The sequence below is a fragment of the Equus asinus genome, chromosome 12, assembly GCF_041296235.1.
Source record: "Equus asinus isolate D_3611 breed Donkey chromosome 12, EquAss-T2T_v2, whole genome shotgun sequence".
Taxonomy (NCBI): domain Eukaryota; kingdom Metazoa; phylum Chordata; class Mammalia; order Perissodactyla; family Equidae; genus Equus; species Equus asinus.
In genome coordinates, this window is record NC_091801.1 from 34,521,275 (window position 1) to 34,547,122 (window position 25,848).

The window sequence follows — 25,848 nt, forward strand, 5'->3', positions numbered from 1 at the left end:
ATTATAACATTAAAGATAAAGGGAAGGAAAGCATCAAAAATAACTATAATCACTTCATTTTAACCACAAACACAAAACACAAAATGGAATAAGTTGTGACAACAATAAATTAGATGGGGAAGAGAAAAGGGATGGAACCTACTTAGACTAATGAGATAAGAGGCTATCAGAAAACGGACTATCTCATCTATGAGATCTTTTACACAAACCTTACAGTAACCACTAAACAAAAAATCAGAACAGAGACACAAATGATAAACAAAGATAAAACTTAGAAAACCATCATAGAGAATCACCAAACTGAATTGGGAGTGGGAAATACACAGGACAAGAAAGAAGGGAAATACAGAACAATGGAAAATAAGTGATAAAATGGCAGTACTAAGCCCTCATATATCAATAATCACTTTGTGTAAACAGATTGAATTCTCCAATCAAAAGACACAGAGTGCTGGGATGGATTGAAAAACAAGACCCAACAATACTATGCTGCCTCCAGGAAATGCATCTCAGCTCTAAAGACAAACAGAGTTTCAAAGTGAAGTGATGGAAGAAGTTACTCCAAAAAAATGACAAACAAAAGAAAGTAGGTGTTGCCATACTTATATCAGATAAAGTAGATTTCAAGATAAAAGAGGCAATGAGAGACAAAGGGGGCAGTATATAATGATAAAATGGACACTCCATCAACAGGACATAACACTTATGAATATATATGCACCAAACACGGGAGCACCAAAGTACATAAAGCAACTATTAACAGACATAACAGGAGAAATTAACAGCAACATAATAATAGTAGGGAACCTCAACACCCCACTTACATCAATGGATAGACCATGCAGACAGAAAGTCAACAAAGAAATAGTGGAATTAAATGAAAAACTAGACCAGATGGACTTAATAGATATATATAGAACACTCTATCCAAAAAAAGTAGAATACACATTCTTCTCAAGTGCACATGCAACATTCTTAAAGATAGACCATATATTGGGAAACAAGGCAAGCCTCAATAAATTTAAGAAGATTAAAATCATATCAAGCATCTTTCCTGACCATTATGCTATGAAACTAGAAATCAACCATAAGAAAAAAGCTGGGAAAATCACAGATATGTGGAGACTAAAGAACATGCTACTGAACAACCAATGGATCAATGAAGAAATTAAAGGAAAATTCAAAAAACTATCTGGAGACAAATGAAATTGAAAATACATCATACCAACTCATATGGGATGCAGCAAAAGCAGTCCTAAGAGGGAAATGCACAGCAACACAGGCCTACCACAAGAAACAAGAAAAATCTCAAATAAGCAATCTTAAACTGCACTTAACAGAACTAAAAACGAAGAATAAACGACGGCCAAAGTCAGCAGAAGGAGGGAAATAATAAAAATTAGAGCAGAAATAAATGAAATAGAAACCAAAAAAACAGTAGAAAGGATCAATGAAACTAAGAGCTGGTTCTTTGAGAAGATTAACAGAATTGACAAACCCTTAGCCAGACTCACTAAAAAAAAAAAGAGAGAAGCCTCAAATAAATAAAATTAGAAATGAGAGAGGAGAGATTGCAATGGATACCATAGAAATACAAAGGACTATTAGAGAATACTATGAAAAACTATATGCCAACAAATTAGACTATCTAGGTGAAAAGGATAAATTCTTAGACTCATACAACCCCCCAAAACTGAATCAAGAAGAAATAGAGAATCTGAATAGACCAAGCACAAGTAAAGAGATTGAAATAGTAATCAAAAACCTCCCAAAAAATAAAAGTCCAGCACCAGATGGCTTCTCTGGAGAATCTTACCAAACACTCAAAGAAGATTTAAAACCTATCCTTTTCAAACTATTCCAAAAAACTGAACAAGATGGAACACTTCCTAATTCATTCTATGAGGCCAAAATCAAGCTGATCCCAAAGCTAGACAGACAACACAAAGCAGGAAAATTACAGGCCAATGTCACTGATGAACACAAAAATCCTCAACAAAATATTGGCAAACCGAATGCAGCAATACATTAAAAGGATCATACACTATGATCAAGTGGGATTTATTCCAGGGACACAGGGATGGTTCAACATCCACAAATCAATCAATGTGATATACCACATTAACAAAATGAGGAATAAAAACCACATGGCCATCTCAATAGATGGAGAGAAAGCATTTGAGAAGATCCAACTTCCATTTATGATAAACACTCTCAATAAAATGGGTGTAGAAGGAAAGTACGCCAACATAAGAAAAGACTATTTTTGACAAACCCACAGCCAATATCGTACTTAATGGTGAAAAACTGAAAGCCATCTCTCTGAGAACAGGAACAAAACAAGGGTGCCCACTCTCGCCACTCTTATTCAACATAGTACTGGAGGTTTTGGCCAGAGCAATTAGGCAAGAAAAAGAAATAAAAGGTATCCAAATATGCAAGGAAGAGGTGAAACTCTTGCTGTTTGCAGACATGATTCTATATATAGAAAACCCTACAGAGTCCATTGGAAAACTATTAGAAATAATCAACATCTACAGCAAAGTTGCAGGGTACAAAATCAACTTACAATAATCAGTTGCATTTTTATACTGTAATAGTGAACTAACAGAAAGAGAACTCAAGAATGAAATCCCATTTATGATTGCAACAAAAAGAAAAAATTACTTAGGAATAAATTTAACCAAAGAGATGAAAGACCTATACAATGGGAACTATAAGACACTATTGAAAGAAATCGATGATGACATAAAGAAATGGAAAGATTTTCCATGCACATGGATTGGAAAAATAAACATAGCTAAAATGTCTGAATTACCTAAAGCAATCTACAGATTCAATGCAATCCCAATCAGAATTCCAATGATGTTCTTAACAGAAATAGAATAAAGAATCCTAAAATTCATATGGGCAACAAAAGACCCTGAATAGCTAAAGCAATTCCGAGAAAAAAGAACAAAGCTGAAGGCGTCACAATCCCTGACTTCAAAATATACTACAAAGCTATAGTAATCAAAACAGCATGGTACTGGTACAAAAACAGGCACACAGATCAATGGAACAGAATTGAAAGCCCAGAAATTAAACCACACATCTACAGACAGCTAATCTTCAATAAAGGAGCCAAGAACATAAAATGGAGAAAGGAAAGTCTCTTTAATAAATGGCATTGGGAAAACTGGACAGCAGCATGTGAAAGAATGAACATAGATCATTATCTTGCACCATACACAAAAATTAACTCAAAATGGATTAAAGATTTCAAGGTAAGAAGTGAAACTATAAAACTCCTTGAAGAAAATATAGGCAGTACACTCTTTGACATTGGTCTTAGAAGCATCTTTTCAAATGGCCTATGTACTCAGGCAAGAGAAACAAAAGAAAGAATAAACAAATGGGACTTCATCAGACTAAAGAGCTTCCACAAGGTAAAGGAAACCAGGAACAAAACAAAAATACCACCTACCAACTGGGAGAAAATATTTGCAAATCACATATCCAACAAGAGGTTAATCTACAAAATATATAAAGAACGCATCTAACTCAACAACAAAAACACCAAACAACCTGATAAAAAAAAAATGGGCAGAGGATATCAACAGACATTTTTCCAAAGAAAATATTATACAGGTGGCCAACAGGCACATGAAAAGATGTTCAACATCACTAATCATTAGGGAATTGAAAATCAAAACTATGATGAGATATTACCTTACACCTGTTAGAGTGGCTATAAGCACCAAGATAAAAACTAATGAATGTTGGAGATGACGTAGAGAAAAGGAAACCCTCACACACTGCTAGTGGGAATGCAAACTGCTGCAGCCACTATGGAAATTAGTATGGAGATTTCTCAAAAAATTAAAAATACAAATATCATATGATCCAGCTATCCCACTACTGGGTATTTATCCAAAGAATTTGAAATCAACAATTTAAAGAGACTTACGTATCTCTGTGTTTACTGCAGCATTATTCACAATAGCCAAGATGTGGAAGCAACACAAGTGCCCATCGACTGATGAGTGGGTAAAGAAGATGTGGTATATATACACAATGGAATACTACTCAGCCATAAAAAAGACAAAATTGTCCCATTTACGACAACACAGATGGACCTTGAGGGTACTATGCTAAGCGAAATAAGCCAGATGGAGAAAGACAAATATCACATGATTTCACTCATATGTGGAAGATAAACACATGGACACAGAGAACAGTCATCACCAGAGAGGAAAGGAATTGGGGAGTGGGCATAAGGGATAAAGGGATAAAGGACATATATATGGTGACTGACAAATGATAATGTACAACTGAAATTTCACAATGTTATAAACTATTACGACCTCACTTAAATAATAATAAAAAAATGTGGCACTAAATAGGCTATGAAAAGAACACATTTACATTATGAGAGTGTGATCAAGAAGGCAAAACATTGCCTTATTTGACCTCAGGTGGGAACTGTCAGTCAACTTAAAGTTTCGCTACTCACTAAACCTTCCCAAATGACTATGAAAGCACCACGAGTATGGATTTTGGGCTCACAAATAAATTTTAGAATAGACAAATTCACAACTTCAGAATCCATGAATAATAAGAACAATTCCTCCAGAAACATAGATTTTAAGTAAACGTACAATTTCCCATGATGAGCCAGTTTCCTGTCTCCATACTCCCTGCTAACTAAAAATCTGCTTCTCACTGAGACTCTATCCTGACAAAACTTTGGTAGTCCAATGTGCTTTGTGATGCTTTTGTTATACCACCAGGACACTTTAGAATTTCTGACTCTTGCTTTCAATTGGATGCAGTTTATAGTTTGCTTGGTATGCTAGTTGAGAGTGAAGAATCTGGAGGAGAAAGATGAAGGAGAGATCCAATGTCCTTCAGTTACCTTATCTATATTCACCTTTTTTCTGAGACTAGATTACAAACTCTTTGAAGAAAATGACCAAATTACACATTAATTTGTTTCTAAGTATCTGGTATAGGTCTGAGTCCCTGGCAGGCAACTAGCGAGTATTTAAGATTAAAGAGTAAATGGAAAAGAGCATAGAAGGCAGAGGTATAAAGAATAAGAAAGAAAGACATATTTGCATCAGTATTCAGATCAAGGGTGGGAGGGCACAGAATTGACTATAAAGATTGAAAAAGTGGGCAAAAGAAGAGAAGAGGAGATGGAAAATGAGTGAGGAGGAGAGTAAAAGAGAAAAGGGCTTCATTTACAAAGACTTGTCTGCAGTATATGCTTGGAATATAGTTTTGCTTGGTTCCTCATCTAGAGCTTATGTCCATGACATCAATAAAAAAGCAACATAGCAGCAAAGTATTTGATTCTGAGTACATGTTAAAAGTCCAATCCATGTTTAATTTGAAGAGAAAACAGAATGGTAATTTCTAGAGTAGTAATAATAATAGTTTTATCTCTGGGAGGGTAAGTATACAGAAACAATCTATAAGGGAGCACTCTGGGGGCAATGCACACATCTTCACATTTTTTTCCTCTATTTTTCCAGTGGCTAGCATACAGCTGCATGGCCATTTATGATCTATCTTAAAAAGTCACTTAGTGCCACTTCAATCATATGCCATGGTGAGAACAACCTTGAGCTTTCCCAGATTCACAGGGAGGGAACATAGACCCTCACTTCTCAATAGAAAGAATGTCAAGGTCACATTATAAAAAAACCTATAAGATGGGAAATGTTGCTGTGGGCATATTTGGAGAACATAGTCTGTCACAAGTATTTTCCAGAAAACTAAGGGAAGAATGAGTCTCAAGTAGAGGCAATGATCACCTGTGTCAAATGTCACTGCTAGGCTTGCAAAGATGGGAATTGAGACTTAACTATTAGATTTTGCCAAGTGGAGTTTATTGATGACCCAGACAAGGGCTGCTTAGATTGGAGTAATCAAAACAGGACACAGGAGGAGAGAAATTGAAGATAATGAACACAGACAACTCTGTCGCAGACTTATCTTTAAAGAACAGAAAAAGGGAGCTAAACAGGATCTAAAGGGTAATGTGAGGTCAAGGGAGGGTTGACTGATTTTGTTTTTTTAAGATGGGAGGTATTACAACATGCTTCTAATGTGTTTAATAAAGTAACGAAGAAGATTTGAAGATACAGGAGAAGGAGATATTTTTTGGAATTGTTTTATTGAGTGTGTGAGAAGGAACAGGATCTAGTGCACACGTAGAGGGGTTATTATTATGTAGGCGCATTCATCCATAGTAACAAGAGAACACCGAGGGAATGTGGACACAGATGTAGGCAGACTGGTAGATATAGTGGTGGAAGCAAATCAAAGTTTGCTTTTCTCAGTGAAATAGAAAATAAAGTTATCAGCTGAGAATGAGGTATTAAAAATTTGAAGAAAGAGTAAAAGGTGTAAAATACTCATCTAGAGAAACGTGATATGATTTCTAGTCAGTAAATCCCACCTGAAGTTGTTGATTGTGTGTTTGTCTCTTGCCATACTCAGGTGCTCAGGCACAGGCACAGAGTAGGTAGAGCTGGATACAACCAGGCTTAGGGTTTAGCCAAAAGAGTCTGAAGATGGGAAAGAAAAGCAAGAGGATTAACAGAGGATAAAAGGAGGAATTATAATGTGGATTACGGAATTTAAGCTAGTCATGGAAGGCGGAGAGAACATTAGGAAGGTGGGTTAAAGTGAAAGACAGTAGGGCCAATGGATTTTAGATCCTAGTTGGGTCAAAGAGTGACCAGAATAGGGATTCTTAGGCAGCATGTGCTAGAAAGATTGAACACATAGATGGAGAGTAGGATGCTTGAACCTGAGATAATGGGAGGTGTGGATGAGACCTGGATCTAGATATGAGTGTCAGAAGCAGATTAAGAGTTGAAACAAGATCACTGCAGGAGCTGAGAAGCCAGAATATCTGAGTCATCCTCTGTATGGATTCTGAAACAGGCAGTAATGATGTAATCATCACTGTGGTGTTAGAAAGAATAACAATAAGCTAGGGGGTAAAATCTTGAGGAATTCCAGGTGCATGACCAGAGAGTCTGTAGCTGGCTGAAATCAGGATTAGACAGGAAATAGAATAATTTGGCGGTAAAGTTCAAAGCTTAGAGCTTTGAGAGTAATAAGAGGGACAGTAATCAGAGGGTGGTGATGAGGAGCAAGGGGAAACATTTAACATTTAACACAAAAATGCAAATGCTTATTACTCAACACTTATATGTAAGAAACCTAAGCCACAGAAAACACACCTGTCTTTAGTGTCCTCCAGCCTCCCTTGTCTTGGCGCGGTCATAACCCCTTCTAATGATGATCAAAGCCATCAAAATGTCCACTTTACACCTCTGAGAGTTTCAATATCTTAATCTATTGAATAGGGTAGCAATGCTTACCCTTACAGAATACATTGGTGAATTGATTGATTGATTAATTCAACAATTATTACTGAGGTTCTCATGTATGTTAGGCACTGATTGAGGCACAGTGACAAGGCAGTAAAAGATAAATGACATTGCTACACTCATGGAACTAAGATCCTAGTTGTAGAACCACACATTAGAAATGTAAAGACAAAAATAAATAGATAAATTTAGATTGTGATGATTAGTGCTAGGAAGAAATTAAATAAGAAACTGTGCTGATGAACTGTGTGTGAAGCTGACTTACACAGGCTCTTCAGGAAAGGACTTTCCAAGGAGGTTATGTGTTGAGCTGCTAAACTACAATAAATTCTAAATAGATTACAGCTATATTGATAATGTTATAAAAATGTTCTTGGTTACTTGCTTGTATGGTGTTTTGAAGTTTAATAGACGTTTAAATGCTACCAAAAGCAAATATAAGGTTAGCATCCTTTCAGACATATATAAAACAATATGAAAAATCAAACTTTAAGTAGAGGTGATATTGTTTCATGATAAAAGCTTGAGCTTGGTTTAAACTACCATGTCCAGGTTATTCATGCCTAACACTCCTTTAGAATAGCAGGCTTAGGCTGTTCTTAGGCTGTGCTAAATCTGAAGACTTTAATAGGAAAAATTTCTGGAAAGTTGAAGCAGGGTGAGAATGCTCTCAACAAACCTGATGTGCATCATTTTGTTACCACATCGCAGTCTTCTTTCTCCTTTAGTTTTCCTCATAGAGAGAGAAATATGGGCTGCCCATGGCTGATTCTCACACTATGGGGAATTCCTGTGAGATTAAAAGCACTCAACCTAGAGAGGACTATTGACTAGTGACTATGAGAAAGAGGTAGCAGCTAGATTAAGGATACTAGCTCTATGTGTTCAGTTATTTTACTTTTTTCCATGTGCGTCACAGCACTGCAATGTGTAATTATAAGATGGATCACATGTAAATGTCTCTCTCGTTCTTGCTAAGGCCTAAAGGACTTAGAGCTGCTGTGTTCAGTTAGACAATACCAAAGGGGAGAATATGAAATTTTCCTTTTACTCAATTCAACAAAATTTGGTCATCTTCAATATTAGGTAATTCCCAACCCTAAAGTCCCTTTTTCCTGTTTATCTTGATCCTACCTAGCACTTTTCCAGCTGCAACTTGTCCATAAAACTATTACAGTCTTGGTTTGCATGAGCTTTTCATTCTGTGGTTGGGGTTTTGCTTACCTTGGCTTATGAAATCTCACCTTCAATTGGCACTTTGCAAAGAGGAAGCATGTACTTTACCCACATAAAGACAGTTGGACAAATGGCTTCCCCATTCCACTCCCTTATTCAACTATAGATTTGACATAACTGCAAAATCTTCCAGAGTTGAGTATCATTGCATGGTTTACCTGATTGAATGACATCGCAATAGTATATGAGAATAGTCAGTTATGAAGAGTAAAACAGGACTCACAAAATAGGCCCAGGGGTGACCTTCAGTTATTCCAGGGTAGAGTAGCCCTGTTCCTACCAGGCCCTCCCTTCTATATGTAAAATATCTTGGCCATAATACAAAAAAACAAGCATATGAACACTCAAAAGGTGAAAAGAAGAAGGAAGACAGACCAGAGAGCTCAGTACTTGAGAAACAATATGGCAGGGAGTCCTCTGGATTTTCTTATTACCTCTCTCATATTTTAGATAGAGTGCTATAGAAATCTCCAATCCAGAACCACCAGCAGCACAAAAAGAATTCCAAGAAAAGTCTGTTTCTCTTGGCCAATGAACCAGGAAGAGGGTGCCTAACAACAGAAAACCTTTTTAGTAGTATGTTCTCCACTGCAGGCAAGCACAAATAGAGAACCACATGCCAACACCATCTCTACATTTTCAGTCACCCAAAAGAGGATTTGAACTTCCACATCCCCTCCTGCCCTCTGGTGCTCCAACTCCCCAGCTGGTGTAGTGTCAGCAGAACTGAGCAGACAGCTGATCTCCCATTCCCTACCACAGTAGTGTCAAAAGAGTCCAGCAGCCAGCTGAGCCTGGACTCCCACCCAGGCACTTAAAGAAGTGGTCTGAGGTGGATGATTGATGTAACTCATCCACCTCCCCCTAGTGTCAGCCTGAGGGCCTGAGACGCCTTTCCCATCCAGAGGCTCCAGGTTTCCTGGTCTTGGGGGCTCCTCCTGCACCCTCAGCCAGCATCATCAGGGATCACCCTCAGCAGGGATCACCAGCAGTGGAGCACCAGTGGCCCCAAACAAACCAACCAGACCAAAATAATATTGCAAGGACTCTGAACTTAAATTGTCATTGGAGCCATTGCCCACAAAATTACTTAGGACCTGCCAGTTGTCCTAGACAGGCTGACTGCTTGTTAAAATGGAGGATTGGAATAGGACCCAGAGACTCCTAATATAACAGGCAAAAAATCCAGGATACAAACAAAATTCACCCATCATGCAAAGAACCAAGAAAAATCACAAACTGAATGACAAAAGATGATTAATAGATCCCAACACAGAGCTGAACCAGATGTTGGGATTAGCTGACAAGAGTTTTAAAGTAGCCGTTATAAAAATGCTTTACCATGTAATTTCAAATTCTTTTGAAATAAATGAAAAATAGAAATAAAAATTATAGAAGCAAAGGAAGGAAGTTATAAGAAGAACCAATGGAATTATAAAGCTGAAAAATACAACAAAAATAAAAACACATTGGATGAGCTCAATAGCAGCAAGGAGAAGACAGAGGATAGAATCACTGAACTTAACCACAGATCAACAGTATTTGCCCAGTCTGAACAAAGGACAGAAAATAAATAGAAAAGAAAATGGAGAGAATCTCAGAAACCCCAGTGAAAATAGCAAAAGCTCCAAGATCCATGTTGTCAGAAGCCCAGAAGGAGAAGAGAAAAGGGCTTGGGTTGAAAGAGTTTCAAAGAAATAATGGATACAAACTTTCCAAATGTGAAAGGTGAAAGACATATACCTACATTTTCAAAAAGCTGAGCTAACCTCAAATTGTATGAACCCATGGAAATCTACGCCAATACACATCATAATCAAATGTCTGAAAACTAAAGGCAAAGAAAAAATGTTGTTAGGGGCCAGAGAAATGGCTTATACTTATAGAAAAACACCAATTTGAATGATGGCAAATTTCTTATCCAAATCTCTGGAGGCCAGAAGAAATTGATACATCATTTTTTAACTGTTGGAGAAAAAGAAAAGAAATGTGAACCATGAATTCCATATGCAGTGAAAACATCCTTCAAGAATGAAGGGGAAATAAAGGCATTCTCTAACAAAGGAAAAGCAAGAGCAACTGCTGCTAGCAAACTGACTCTTGAATAACAGATAAAGGAAGTTCTCTAAACAATAAAGAAATATCAGACTGCTCATAACTTCAGAATGGAAAGAATGGGCTGGCCCCATGGTGCAGTGGGTAAGTTTGGCACACACCACTTTGGTGGCCTGGGTTTGCAGGTTCGGATCCCAGGTGTGGACCTATGCCACTGGTCAGCCATACTGTGGTGGCATCCCACATACAAAATAGAGGAAGATAGGCACAGATGTTAGTTCGGGCTAATCTTCCTCAAGCAAAAAAAAAATGAGGAAGATTGGCAACAGATGTTAGCTCAGGGTGAATCGTCCTCAGGAAAAAAAAAACAGAAAGGAAAGAAAACCATTGGAATGAGTAAAAATAGGGGTAAATATAACAGGCTCTCCTTCTGATGAATTTCCTAAATCATATTTGATGGTTAAAACAAAATATATAACACCATCTAATGTGGTGCTAAATGCGTATACAGAAGAAATATTTCAGGCAGTTGTTTTTTGAAAGTGGAGAGGGTGACGAATGCGAAGTAAATAGAAGTACACTTTCTACACTTGGAGCCCTAAAAGATAGATACCAGTAGACATGATATATTATGCATATGGTAATACCTAAAGTAACCATTAATTAAAACATAAGATGTGATATACTCAAAAACACTATAAATAAATCAAAATGGAATCTTAAAGGTGTTCATGTAACCCACAAAAAGGCAAGAAAGTAGAAACTAAGGAATGAGAAAGAGGAAACAGAAAACAAACAATACAATGGCACACTTCAGCCCTAGCATAGCAATGATAACTTCAACTGTCTTAAATATACCAATCAAGAGACAGAAATTGGCAAGAAAGGATACAAAAAAATCATCCAACAATAAGCTGTCTATAAGAAATTCACCTCATGTTCCCAGAATGTACTAGAGCAAGGGCTGCCTGAGTGTTTTCTGCTGAGCGGATGAAGGCTTTACAAGGAAGGGAGCTAGTCTGGGCCATCTTCATTCCTGAGCGATAAGTCTGCCTGCAAGGCTAAGGGGAACTCAGCAGGGAAAACCTTGAGAGGGACCACCAGATTCCTGCAGTGCTACCGAAAGATTAACCCACCCACCAAAACAGAGATGTGTCTGTTCACAGCAAGGGGACAGCAGGGGAGAGATATATACAGAAGGATTCTCCAGAACACCCATCAAAGCTCTCTATTAAGGAAAAAGTCTGCTTTAAACCCTGGCCAGGCCCAGAGAGTACAAAAGAGCTTACAACACAGCTACTTAGGTGGTACATATAAACATCGCATGGGGAAACTGTCTTCATCATTTTCTTGGGAAATCTGGAATTATCCCAAGAATCTGGATGCAAATATCCAGGGGAGAGAGATGTGAAGCTCTCGTTTCCACATGATTTCAGCTTGAGAGCAACAACCAAAGGCAGCAGTGGTGTGCTGCTAGTCTCAGATAGGGGCTTCTCCTTCAGCCTGGGTCCCAGAATGAAGAAGACATGAGGAGCAGAGCCACAGCTTATCTGCAGCCAACACGAACACGAATGAGAAATAAACCCTTGTTCCTGTTTGGATACAAGACTTGGCTAATGAAATATGAGTAGAAGTGGTGTGTCCCATTCCTAGCAGAAACTCTGAGAACGATTGCTGTTTCCAGTTCTGTCCCTTTCTCTACTCCAGATAACAACATGGCCTTATTAGCAGTCTAGAGCTCAGAATGAAGAAGATATATGGAGCAATGCCAAAGCCAGCCCACAGTCAATATGTCCTATGAGTGATAAATAAAACTTTACTGTTGTAAGCTAAAAAAAAGAAGAAATTTACTTCAATTACAATGACACAGGCAGTTAGAAGTTAAAAGATGGGAAAAGATATGCCATGTAACATTAATAATAAAAGGAAAAAACCAGGAATGGCTATCTTAACATCTAACTACGTATACTTGAGGGAAAAAGAAAATTACTAGAGGCAAAGAGGGGTATGATATACTGCTTTTTGTAGGTTGAATTGTGACCCCCAAAAAGATGTGTTCAAGTCCTAATGCCCAGTGACTGTGACGTGTCCTTATTTGGAAATATGGTCTTTGCATATGTAATCAAGTTAAGATGCTGTCTTTCCAGATTAGGTAGAATTTAGTACAATATAACTTGTCCTTACGAGAAGAGGGAAATTTGGACACAGATAGACACACAGGAAGAACATCATGCAACAGCAGAGGCAGAGATTGGAGTAATGAATGCACAAGTCAAGGAACTCCAACCACTGGCAACCACTGGAAGTATTACTGGCAACCACTAAAAGCTAGTAGGGAAGTGGGGAAGGACTCTTTCTGAGAGCTTTCAGAGGGACGTGGCCCTGCCAACACTTTGATTTCAGACTTCTAACTTCCAGAAGCATGAAAGAAGCCAACCAGTTTGTGGGAATTTATGATGCAAAATCTTATTTTTCATTAGGAAACAAATATGCTGCTAAAAGGACCAATTCACTGAGTCATACAATGATCCAAAATGTATATGCACCAAACATTAGAGCCTCAAATTCATGAAGCAAAAACACACAGAGTCCTCCATCTCTATAATTTTGTCATTTCAAGAATCCTGTAAGCATTGATTCATATAGTATGTAACCTTCCTGTTGTGCTCACCAACTTATCATCTAGGTCTATCTTGTCCTTCAGCATCTGGCTTGGTTACTTCCTAATATTGCAGCAGTGAATGCAGGCTGTCCCCAACATCCATATTCTTCTTGAGTCACACAACTCTGATTTTATTTGGGGGAAGCATAATTCCCCTTTGAAAACCCACACTTTCAAGGCTCCCTTGTCTGAGAGAAACACATCAAATATTAATTCTATTTTTAGTTTTATTGTTTATCTGGAATAGTTTTATAGTTTATCTGGAATAGTTTATGTGGAAATGTAGGATATTCTAAATAAATAATTATAAGATTTTCTGTGGGTTAAAATATTAAAAACTTAGTTGTTAAACAGACTATTCTAAGGCCCATTTTCAAGCACATTGTCTGAAACTGATAGCCAAAAAAAAAGTATGTATTTAAAATTTAAATCTTTAATTTAATTTTTGACGTTCCTATCTAAATAAAAAATTGTGAGTTCCAAGAGGTATGGCTATATCTACAGAGAATAGAATAGTGGTTACACAAGAGTGCTCAAACTAATATTTGTTGAAGATATGAAAGAAAACAAGAATTAGTTATATTAATAATTTTCATGTGTGATACCATGCTTTAATGAGATACTTAATATGATTCAGGTTTATTTTTGTTTACTTACTAAATGGAATAGATGCAGATAGGTCTTAAACTAGACTGGCTTTGAACAGAACAGGCTATGAAATAAAATCACTAATATTAACATATATTATCATTAATAAAAGTTACAAAAAGCTGTTGTTGAGAGCTTACTATGTACCAGTTCTGTGTTCAGTACTTGATTTCAAACTTACAACGGTCCAAGATTTAATCCTTACAACAATCCAAGAAAGTGGGTAATACCATTATGCCCACTTTACATGAGAACATCAAGATTTTAAGTATTTAACTAACTTTCCCAAAGTCACACAGCAAGTAAATGACAGAACTTAGTTCCAACCCTAGCTCTCTTGGACTCTAACACTGATGTCTTGAGTTAGAAAAGCATAGAATAAGCATAATGAAAATCAAATTTGGTGAGAACCGCAAGAGCAGTCCAGGCCATATCCACATCCACAGCACTTTAAAGGATATGAGATCAGGCCAGGTGGGAATGTGTCCAGGGACTGAATTAAAGAGAAGACATCCCAGGTAGTCTTCACCTGTGGGTAAGATCCTAGGGAATAAGAATTTGCCTGACTTCCAGGCACTATGCTGCAAATGCGAGTTTTGTGCCATCTGGTTTTGGTTCAATAAAAATAAAATTAAAATTAAAAAGATAAAGACCTAGTCTTCCCTGCTGAGAGGCTGGCCTCCTTAGAACAAAGGTGAATGCCTGCACAGTGGTTATTTGTGTTTTGCTCATCTCCTCCACTGGCTGTTCCCTAAGCCATCTGCGTCGCATGGTCTTCTTTATTGGAGCCAGTAGGGCAGAGTGCTAAGAACTAGAATTTTGAGGCAGAGCTGGGTAGAAATCTTTGTCGTTTACTCACCATGTACCTTAGGCCAGTTACTTACCTCTGAGCCTTGGTTTCCTCAAAACTGAAAAAAGAGAATTATAACATTTAATTCATAAGACTTTGTTAAGATTAAATGCAATAATGTTAATGCTGACATGGGGCTGCCTCATTGTAAGAGTGAGGGAATGGGAATTATATTGCTCTCTGCTCTGTTTTTACTTAAAACAGGGATCAAAGTTTGGTAGTGTGAGAACCCCAAACTGTTGGTAGTCATGATTTCTTTGACCTCTACAAAGTTGTAAAAATCACTGAAAGTGCTTTCAGAGAGGCATGCCGACCCCAGCCCCCCAGGCTCTGAGCCTCCCTGTGGTCTTATCCCAGCCTCAGCCACAAGTGCTTGCCTCCTGATGGGCCCCGGGGACCTGGGAGGTTTCAGGATCCATTCTGGTCTAACTTTTGAAGAATAGGTAGGTAGATTAAAAGGAAAAGCAGCATTCCTTGTAACTTACGGGAGTTTTGACAATTTTCCCATCCTCTTCAAGATCCAATTGTGTGGAGATACATCCTCAATGGGCTGTCTTTGTCAACTGTGCTGCGAACGTGCGGTGGTGGGGACTGGCCCTCCCACATGTCCTCATAGATCCCAAAGCCAGGGCACAAGATGAATGCTTTATGTGTAAAATAATTGTGTACCCAATGGCAAATATCAAAAGCTGGTCTTGGGGGGCCGGTCCGGTGGTGCAGCGGTTAAGTTTGCACGTTCCGCTTCTCGGCGTCCCGGGGTTCGCCGGTTCGGATCCCTGGTGCGGATGTGGCACCACTTGGCACGCCATGCTGTGGTAGGCATCCCACATATAAAGTAGAGGAAGATGGGCACAGATGTTAGCTCAGGGCCAGACTTCTTCAGCAAAAATGAGGAGGATTGGCAGTAGTTAGCTCAGGGCTAATCTTCCTCAAAAAAAAAAAAAAAAAAAAAAAAGCTGGTCGTGGGACCCATGTTGATTCTAATTATTAAGCTATAGTTTCAAAACAGACAGCTGCTTTCCAAATTCTAGCAGTAGCAAGTGACTACTGACAAAGCGTCTAGTTCTCTGTCATTAGGTTCCTCTCTAGCTGGCATTATAATACTGAGATGGATTAACAAACATAAGGAACATGTCCAAACACCTGCATGTTGTTACTGCCTATTTCACCTCATATAATAATATGAAATAGTCGATTTGGAGAAGGTACAGTGATGAAAACTCATAGAGTGGGCTTAAGTAGTTAAAAATATTCTTTATCTTAAAAAGTTAAATTTTTTTCTTCTAAAAAAATATTGAGAACTAATCCCTAATAGAAAAGCTGATAGGCAAGTTGCATCTGAACTTGAAAAAAATTGCTTCTTAGGGTGATCCTTCTCCTTTCTTTCAAAGTCAATGTATACTAAAAACTCAAGGAACAAAATTCCTTTGACGCATATAATTACAGAACACTCCAATTACTGTTATTTTTAGCTTATTTATCATTTTCAAAGGTTTGACAATTTGGGCCAAAGGTAATGCATTTGGGATAAAGATAAAGAGGAAAAATCTTAATTTATTTTTTAACAATAATATTTATACTATGCTGCAAGCATTTGTGCTATGTATCTTTTTTTTCTGTTTTTAAATCTTGGCTATTAAATTTAAGTTTAAGATCCTTTGGTACTGTCCTAGTTAATGTAATAAGACTTGCCAAGTTGGATTTATATACAATTCATTATGAATTGTTCTCCTTGTGTATTTGAGGTCTCTTGGGATACTACATTAAGAATAGGAGTCACTAATTTTTTTACCTGCAAGAAGTTGGATTAATATGCTAGCTGTTCTATTTAGAATGAAAATCCATTTAGCTGATATATCAAGTTTATTCTTTTAAATCAGTGTAGCAATGGTCTTCAAAACGATTTTTGAGCTAGCTGGAAAAAAGTCTGCTAAGACATGTGTGTGGTTCAGATTATTTACACGAGCACTGAAATGTTGGTGTTTGAGTGTTAGCTGCACCCCTGTCTGCTCAGCAGCAGGCCTGGAAATCTTGTGACATCTGGTACAATTACTCTTGACCACCTCCCTGTGCTTACCAACAAAGCCATCTCCATAAACCAAGAAATGACAACCAAGTCGAAAGAATGAATATAGCTAAGCTTCAGTCTCAAATGCTATCAAACACCATCATTTTAAGTGCTCTGTTTCTGTTTATAAACAAAAGTATCCTGAATGTTACCTCAGTTTATTGTCAACTAGCCAAATGCTTCTCCCACATATTGCTTAACGAAATTGCACATTTAACAGTGTGTGGTTGCCACACAGTGTTTATTATGCTTTCAATTAAATGTCATGGGGCAAAAAAAAAAAAAAAAAAAAAAAAAAAACCTTCAAATGAAAGCCTTCTCTTACTTTAAAAAACACAGATCTTACTGAAAAGATACATATTTTTCATATCAAATTAGTTCAAATTTCCTATCTTATTTAAAGTGTTTCTGAAGTAAAAAAGGAATTCAAACACCAATTTTTATTCTACCAATCACCCTTATTATAATTTGATTTATTTAGCTGTTTCTATTCTTGTTCTAAGTATTGTCACCTTGTGGGTATAATTTTCATGTGGCATATTGCCCAAGGAGATGAGGTATTAATATAAAAAACTATAAACAAAAGGCAGTTTTCTAAACAGCAATCAAGCAATCTTAATTTGTCGCTATATATCACCATCATGAAAATTAACACAAGCATTCCAATTTAAACAAAAGATAAAAATGTTAGCCAGACGTTCCCTGGTGTTAGAACCTTTTGGTTCCTTCATCTTATTAAATTAGGGTTAAATTTTGGCCTAGCTTTTTAAAATATTTTACCTAACTGTAGATTCACATGCAGTTATAAAAATAATAAAGATAGGCCTCGTGCATTTTGCCCAGTTCCTTTCAATGGGAACACCTTGCAAAACTATAATACTATATCACAACCAGGATATTGACATTGATATGGTTGTGACACAGATGTTCCATCACTACAAGAACCCCTCCTCCCCGTTGCTGTTTTATCCGTACACTCCACCTCCTTCCCTTGCTGACACTATCCCTGGCCCAGAGAAATCACTAATCTGTTCTCCAACTCCATGAATTTGCCATTTCAAGAATGTCTTAGGAATAGAATTGTACAGTATGTAATCTGTTGAATTAGTTTTTTCACTCACCATAATTCCCTGGAGACTCATCCAAGTTGTTTCACGTATCAGAAGTTCATTCTCTTTTATTGTTGAGTAGTATTCCATGGTACAGATATACCATAGTTTGTTTAATCATTCACCCATTGAAGGACTTCTGGGTTGTTTTCTGTTTGGAGCTATTACAAAAAAAGTTGTTATGAACATTCAAGTACAGATTTTGTGTGAACATAAGTTTTATTTCTGTGAGATAAATGCCTGGCAGTGCAATTGGTGGGACTTATAGTAACTGCATATTATGAAGCTTAATTTACTAATTCCATCTTGATTTCTTTATAGTGATTGTTACGACATTGTTTTGTATGTTTTTCTTAGTGGTTGCTGTAAGTATTACAGTATGCATACCTAAGTTATCACAGCCTGCTGGTATCAATGTTTTACCAATTATAGTGAAGTATAGAAACCATACATCCTTTTAGATCTCTTTACTCACCTTTTCATCTTTTAGTCATCTTTTACTCAACTTTATTCACAATTCTCTTAGGTTTTTCTTCAACATATTGTGAACATCATATCAGATTGTTTCATAAATTTTGCTTCAATCATCACATATCATTTAAGTAAATCATAAGAAGAAGAATCTACTATATTTACCGCTATTTGTATCCATTGGACAGTTCTTCTTTTCTTTCTAAAGTTCTTAGGATTCGTTAATGTCATTTTCCTCCTGTTTAGAGAAGTTCCGGTCCTCATTCTCTAAGGGCTAGTTTGCTAGTAACAAGTGCTCTTAGTTTTCTTCTTTTTCCCGCCTTCATTCCTGAAAGATGTTTTGCCAGATACAGAATTTCTAGTGTACCGTTCTCTTACTTCAGCACTTATGAAAGGTTGCGCTTTTTCTTTCTGGCCTCCACTTTTCAGATAAGAAATCTGCTGTCATTCAAACGGTGCTTCCTTCCGGCTGCTAACAACAGTTTTTCTCTGGCTTTAGTTTTCAGACATTTGATTATGATGTCTCTTGGCATGGATTTCCACAGGTTCGTCCAACTTGAGATTGGCTCAGCTCTTTGTAAATCTTTCACATTTAGGAAGTTTGCATCCTTTATTTCTTTGAAACTCTTTCAACCCAAGCCCTTTTCTCTTCTCCTTCTGGGATTCTGACAACACGGATCTTGGAGCTTTTGCTATTTTCTCTGGGGTTTCTGAGATTCTCTCCATTTTCTTTTCTATTTATTTTCTGTCCTTTGTTCAGACTGGGCAAATACTATTGATCTGTGGTTAAGTTCAGTGATTCTATCCTCTGTCTTCTCCTTGCTGCTATTGAGCTCATCCAATGTGTTTTTATTTTTGTTGTATTTTTCAGCTTTATAATTCCATTGGTTCTTCTTATAACTTCCTTCCTTTGCTTCTATAATTTTTATTTCTATTTTTCATTTATTTCAAAAGAATTTGAAATTACATGGTAAAGCATTTTTATGACGGCTACTTTAAAACTCTTGTCAGCTAATCCCAACATCTGGTTCAGCTCTGTGTTGGGATCTATTAATCATCTTTTGTCATTCAGTTTGTGATTTTTCTTGGTTCTTTGCATGATGGGTGAATTTTGTTTGTATCCTGGATTTTTTGCCTGTTATATTAGGAGTCTCTGGGTCCTATTCCAATCCTCCATTTTAACAAGCAGTCAGCCTGTCTAGGACAACTGGCAGGTCCTAAGTAATTTTGTGGGCAATGGCTCCAATGACAATTTAAGTTCAGAGTCCTTGCGATATTATTTTGGTCTGGTTGGTTTGTTTGGGGCCACTGGTGCTCCACTGCTGGTGATCCCTGCTGAGGGTGATCCCTGATGATGCTGGCTGAGGGTGCAAGAGGAGCCCCCAAGACCAGGAAGCACTGGCCCTCTGAAGGAGAAGGGCGTCTCAGACCTTCTCGGGCAAAACAAAACATTTTCTAGGCCAGTGCTTACTGTAACAAGATAGCCCCCTGTTGCTACCTGGCTGTCCCTTGTCCCTAAGGAGAGAAGAGAAGTCTCAGGTTCAGCCTGGCAGAGAGCATTCCCTGGGTGAGTGGCTGCTTGTTGTGGCTGAATCTGCTGGTCCCTGGCTGCCCAGTTGCCTGGCATCTTCAGATGGTAGAAGGAATTTCTGCTCTTGGGCTTGAAGAGCACTTCTGGGCCTGAGAACCAGTTTTAGTGGATCTTCCTGGCCCCACAGTGCCTCTAGGAAGGGAAAGGGGGTCTCCAAGGATTCTTTATCCTCTAGGGATAAAGAGCGTGTGTTGGCATCCTCAGTGGGAAGGACAACCCATTCCCTGGCCTCTTGGTGTCAGCAAACCTCTGCACCAACACCCCTGTAGGTTCTGTGGGCTGACCTTGTGTCATCCAGGGAGGAATGGGCACACCTGGGCCACCTTCTGTTGGATGGGGCCCTAAGCCTGCACTGTGCCACTCCTTCCTGAATCCCAGACCAGTGTGCTTCCCTCTTTCCACTTTAGAGTCCTCCTGTGACCATCTTTGTGTTGTTTCCAGAGTTTGTAGTTGAACTTGTGGACATGAGAAAAAATGAGTAAATACTGTCTTGTCTGGACCAGAAGGCCTGGAACTCAGTCTTGGACATTTAGAAATTAAAACTGAAGGGGCTGGCCAGGTGGCGTAGTGGTTAAGTTCACTTGCTCCACTTTGGCCGCTTGGGGTTCACAGGTTCAGATCCTGGGTGCAGACCTAGCACCACTCATTGAGCCATGCTGTGGCAGCATCCCACATAAAATAGAGGAAGACTGGTGCAGCTGTTAGCTCAGCAACAATCTTCCTCTAACAAAAAGAGGAAGATTGGCAACAGACGTTGGCTCAGGGCCAATCTTCCTCACCAAAACAAAAGAAAAAAAGAAATTAAAATTGAAAATGGCCATGCCCAGGGAGATGTAAAATTGCAGCTAAGAAGATAGGGGATTATGGCAGGAAGCAGCAGCAAAACTGAAAATGAAAGTTAAGGAATTATCTGCATAGAGATGGTACTGAAGCCATGCACATTTCAAAGATCTCTCAGTCACTAAGGAGAAGGCGGGGTAGAGTCCCAGAAATATGGCAAAACAGTGAGAGGTGGGTGGCAGAATTATTAGTATATATTACCATTATTTTTAAGCACATTTATTATAGACAATGAGTATGTAATAGTTTATAAAATCAAAAAAAAAAAGAAAGAAAATCTTACGAAAGCATGTGGAGCATAAGGGAAATGGCATCCTTTCCTGCATTGTATTACCCTCATCAAACATGTATCACAGAAGAGAGAGGTTGCTTCCCCACCTCCACAAGGATCTCTGATTAGACAGGGACTATAAGCTACAAGAAAAAAGAAGGAAATCAGGTCTACTAGATGAAGCAAATTCAAACTGAAGTCAACCGTGGGTGTTTCTCTCTATGAGCTTAGTAATGCCTTCCCTCTCTTCAGTGTGGAAAGATTTTATCCAGAAAACAATAGTAATAAAGGAAGCAATAAAAAGTAAGCAAATTTGTAAATGCATTCAGCTGTCACGTCCTGTCCATCAGTTCACACTTGCTGCTCTAAAAAGATTGAGATATGGCAAAAGTGTCAGCTGACATTTGCAAACACTGCCTTCTCATTTGCCCCTGTGAGAAACTAAACGTTTCTGAGGTAAGACCATGGTCTGCTCCCTGACATAGATTCCTGCTTCATCATAATAGTCTGAACCTTAGGATTTCCTTCTCCGACAAGCCTGCAGTTTATGATCCCTCCCAGTCTCTGTCTATTGTGGGAAGTTTGACAAGAGTGTCAGGCTTACAGGAGCTCAAATGCTTGTCTCATGGAGCTCCCTCTCAGTGCCCCACGGTCTCAAGGAGCTTCATGGAAATTTTCAGACATGGCATCTTTTCCACTATTACCTAGAAGAACCAAAAGCATTCACTGCAAAGAAAGTTATGTGCAATAAAGTACACAGTGTCATTTCTACACATGTCCAATCAATGTCCTATGGTTATCACATAGGAATCTAATAAATTACAGTGTGACCAGGAATAATCACTATAATAGAACTCTTCTAGCAACAGTGTTAAAATATGCTTGAACGTTTACATCTGACAAGGATTTTGCTTTAATTTTCTAACAAACAAGCTCATTTTTCCTCTTTTCTCTCTAACCCTTTCCAAATCTTGTGGGGAGAAAAAAACAAAACAATGTATGATTCCTGCATCCACCACATTGCCCAAGCCCTGCTTCAGAAGGATGCTCTTTGTAGGGCAGTTGGGGCAGGTGAAGGAAAGGAGGGAGGAGAGAGGAAGGGCCTTTGGAGGGTTCCCTGTGCCCGCAGGAGCCTGGGCCTTTGGCTGTTTGGCAGTAGATGCCACAGCCGACCTGTCTCAACACTCTGCCTCAAGTGCTCACTTCACGTAAGGAAATCATTTAAGAAGAGCTGCGGGAGCATTTGTTTTGGAAACAGAATGACACAGCTCACCACTCGGGGCAAAAGCCCCTTAGACACTAAGTTCTTTATTTACCTGTTGCTCTGACTAACAGAACGGCGGGTGCTGCCCACTTCACGACGACATGACTAATGGGGCGCCCTGCCCAGACTTGAAGGCTCATACCTGTTTTCCTCCCTGCACATGCCTCCGTGCCCCGCGCCTCTCGCGGCCCGGCCTCGGGTAGGCGCTTGGTGAGGCAGGATGCCCACTGGGCGAGCAGGGAAACAAAGCCTTTCAGAGCGGACCTCCGCCTGGGCTGCCGATGACAAGTCTCTGCACTGCCTGCCGATCCTCCGCTGACATGCCCGGGCTGTGCCGGGACCTTCCGGTGAACCGCGCGCTGAGAGCCTGCCCCGTGTCACATGGCTCACCCTGGAGAGATGGAGGCGCGGCCAGCCGTCGGTATCCTCCGCCAGTCGCTGGCAAGGCTGGGGGCTACGAGAACACCGGGAGGGGTGGAGAGTGGGCTTGAGGGTGGACCCAGGCAGTTTCATGTCCACACGTTCACGCTTCCGCTCGGGATTTCTGTAGCTCTGGTAGAGACCTTGGCCAAGTGTTCACAGCATGCGTTTCAACTCTTCCTAATTAAGAGACAAGTGCAGATCAGAATCCTCTTTGCATTCCTTAAATACTGAAAGTTATTCCAGCAATTTGCTCTTGCTCTCTTGCTTCTGTATCGTCTCTGTACACATTTTTATACATGTCAGATACGCACTTTGGAATCGACAGTTAAAGCAAAATTCTCTATTAAAATATATGGACCATCTGAATCATATGTATCCCATTTTTGGTAATTTGGAACATCATGAGAACTAATTTTGCAGATATAAATAATTTGCAAAGCAATTAGTTAACTAGGACTCTCATATTTATTACCTAAATTATATATATTATCTCTTTAAATATATTGGCTTTAGCATAAGCTACATATATTATTTTAAATATTTTAAAATTTATTTTTTTACATCTTCACAAGATTCCTGCGAGGTATGCAGCAAAGAACAAGTATTATCTCTAGTTTATGAATGAAGAAATTGAGACTCTTATTTGTCCAAAAATATTTCACACACACCTAGTAAGGGTAGGAATAAAACATCCTCGTATTTAGGGCATCCCAGGATCCTACAATGTAAAAATTGTTGATCCCAGTCCACCATGGTTCAGCGGAGAAAATCAACATTGATATGAAAGGGCTCAGCTGCGGGATATTCGACTTAGAAAGGACCAGAACATTCAAACATCACTGCAGTTCTACCTGCATCCCTTCTCCCAACCCCCATCCTGGTCTGTAACCAACCTCCACATTGCTTTCTGTTCAGGGCCACTCCTGCAGCCAAGACCTTTCCCATTCACTACAGATAGATGCCCCACAGCTGGCCCTCCCACCCCCAAAGTCACTGCCACCAGCAGAGCCCCATCATGAGGCCCTACCCTTTCCCACCTTCTCACTTGGCTACTTCCAGGACCTGGTTCTAATAATGCTTAGAGAGTTGCCTGGCTTCCAGAACTTCCGTCTGGTTCCCCACCTCCTTTCTCATCTCTCTGCCCACTTCTGGCTTTGGAGGTCAGAGGACTGTGCGCTCACTAGAATCTGGGTCACTGGACTACAACTGGGAATATAATCCTGACATACCGTGACTTCAACAGGATTGTGTGAGCTAACCTGGGAATACAGCCACAGTCAATAACATGTCTATAACGAAATGAATTCTGACTCTTGAACAACCAACTCACAAATTAACTTTCAGATCACAATGTGTTCATAAGCTGCAAAATCCCTGTGATTAAAACTGAATAAATAACCATTTTGTTTCAGCAAGGTTAAAGAAAGTCCTGTCCTAAAGGAGCTAGGTGTTATGGGTATATTTTCTTTGCTAATTCTTATTTGTTTTAGCATGAAACTAGTTCTCCATGACTCTATTTCCCTCCTTACTTTTAGACTGAAAAACCAGTTGCTTGATGCTGATTTGAAAACAGTAGGAGGAGCCAACTTACATATTTCACAGGTTAAGCATATTTTCTGTATGTTTATTAGGGAGGAATAGAGAAAATAGGCTTAAATATGTCTGGAAATACAAAGTCCCCTTACTGGTAAATTAAAACAAACAAACAAAAAAAAGGAGCTAGACTTGAGTATTCACGTGGAGATCTTTCCCTGTACATCCTACAAATGATCACCCGTCAAGCAGCCACATGTGGCCTAACCTCCAGATCTGTTGGACCTCACAAACTTCTATCTAACTACAGAAAATAAAGATGGCTGTGGGAGCTGCTGATGTGAAAGATAGACATCGTGTCGGGGTCATGGGGTAGAAGGACATCGTGTCATGTGCATTTTTATGCTAAACTAAAAGCTGCTTGTTCATATAAGATGTAGGGGGAAAGTATTTTGAAAACTTCAGTTAAATTGATGAAGATTAAGAATCCATTCTATCTGAGCAAATTTAACAGTTTTTCCTAAAGCCAGTTGATTCTTACAAGCAGTAGATCCACTACAAAGTCTGAGGAAATTAACGTTAATTTTATTCAAGAAAAAAATACAAAAGATGACTCCAATCTCCTAACTCTTAAAATGTCAAATGTGAAGAGAATGCAAGCTAGTTTTTAGAAATTTGTTGATTTTTTTTCCCCACTGTAAGAAGGGAAATTATGGCAGGCTGAAACTAAGACCAATAAGAGTACTTGTTAGTGCTGATACATCGCTCCACACCAACAGCTGTAATCTGTTACTCATTAAATAACCCAGTGGCGGGCTGGTCCCATGGCCTAAGTAGTTAAGTTTGGTGAACTCCACTTTGGCAGCCCGGGTTCCTCAGTTTCTGGGCATACACCTCCATCACTTGTCAGTGGCCACGCTGTGGCAGTGACCCACATACAAAATAGAGGAAGATTGGCAACAGATGTTAGTTCAGGGCAAATCTTCCTCAGAAAAAAAAATAAATAAGTAACCCAGTGGCAATTTGACCAATATACTCCCATTCCCCACCTCAGTGGGCTCTTGTAGAATCAAAGTAAAGGCATTTTGGCAACGAGGAAGCCCACAGTGTCCTCAATCATCTGTGAGTTTCTTTCTAACACAAAGTTTAATTTTAGTGTTACTATTTAGAAAATAATTGTTAAGTAACATATGGACACAGCTGTTTCTGTTTGGTGCAGTTTTAAACTTGAAGTGAATTACATCTTCCTTCAAAAGGGGGCAACTTTCTACTCCTCTGTTAAAGCAGAAGTCAAATAATTACAAATTGATAATAAACATGTCTAGAACATTCTTCTCCAACCTAAAAACAAGAGATACTGCCCATGACCTCTGCTCTTATTTGGTCTTCCATTTTTTAGGGGAGAACTTTCATCTGTTCCAAAGTATGAACTTAAT

The 25,848-nt window shown here is 38.8% G+C and overlaps 1 long non-coding RNA gene across 4 annotated transcripts in view; it reads right to left on the minus strand.

Moving 5' to 3' along the window:
• LOC139039901 (uncharacterized) overlaps nt 1–23,175 on the minus strand; it is a 45,586-nt gene extending 22,411 nt beyond the window's left edge. The window contains exons 1-6 of one of the 4 annotated variants that reach the window (XR_011493224.1): nt 22,599–23,175; nt 21,797–21,896; nt 21,205–21,335; nt 18,032–18,180; nt 15,328–15,652; nt 14,877–14,900 (exon numbers count right to left, since the gene is read on the minus strand). This is a non-coding gene — a long non-coding RNA (uncharacterized lncRNA). The other 3 variants (XR_011493225.1, XR_011493227.1, XR_011493226.1) reach the window with 3 other exon arrangements.
• Between the last annotated feature and the right edge of the window lie 2,673 nt (nt 23,176–25,848).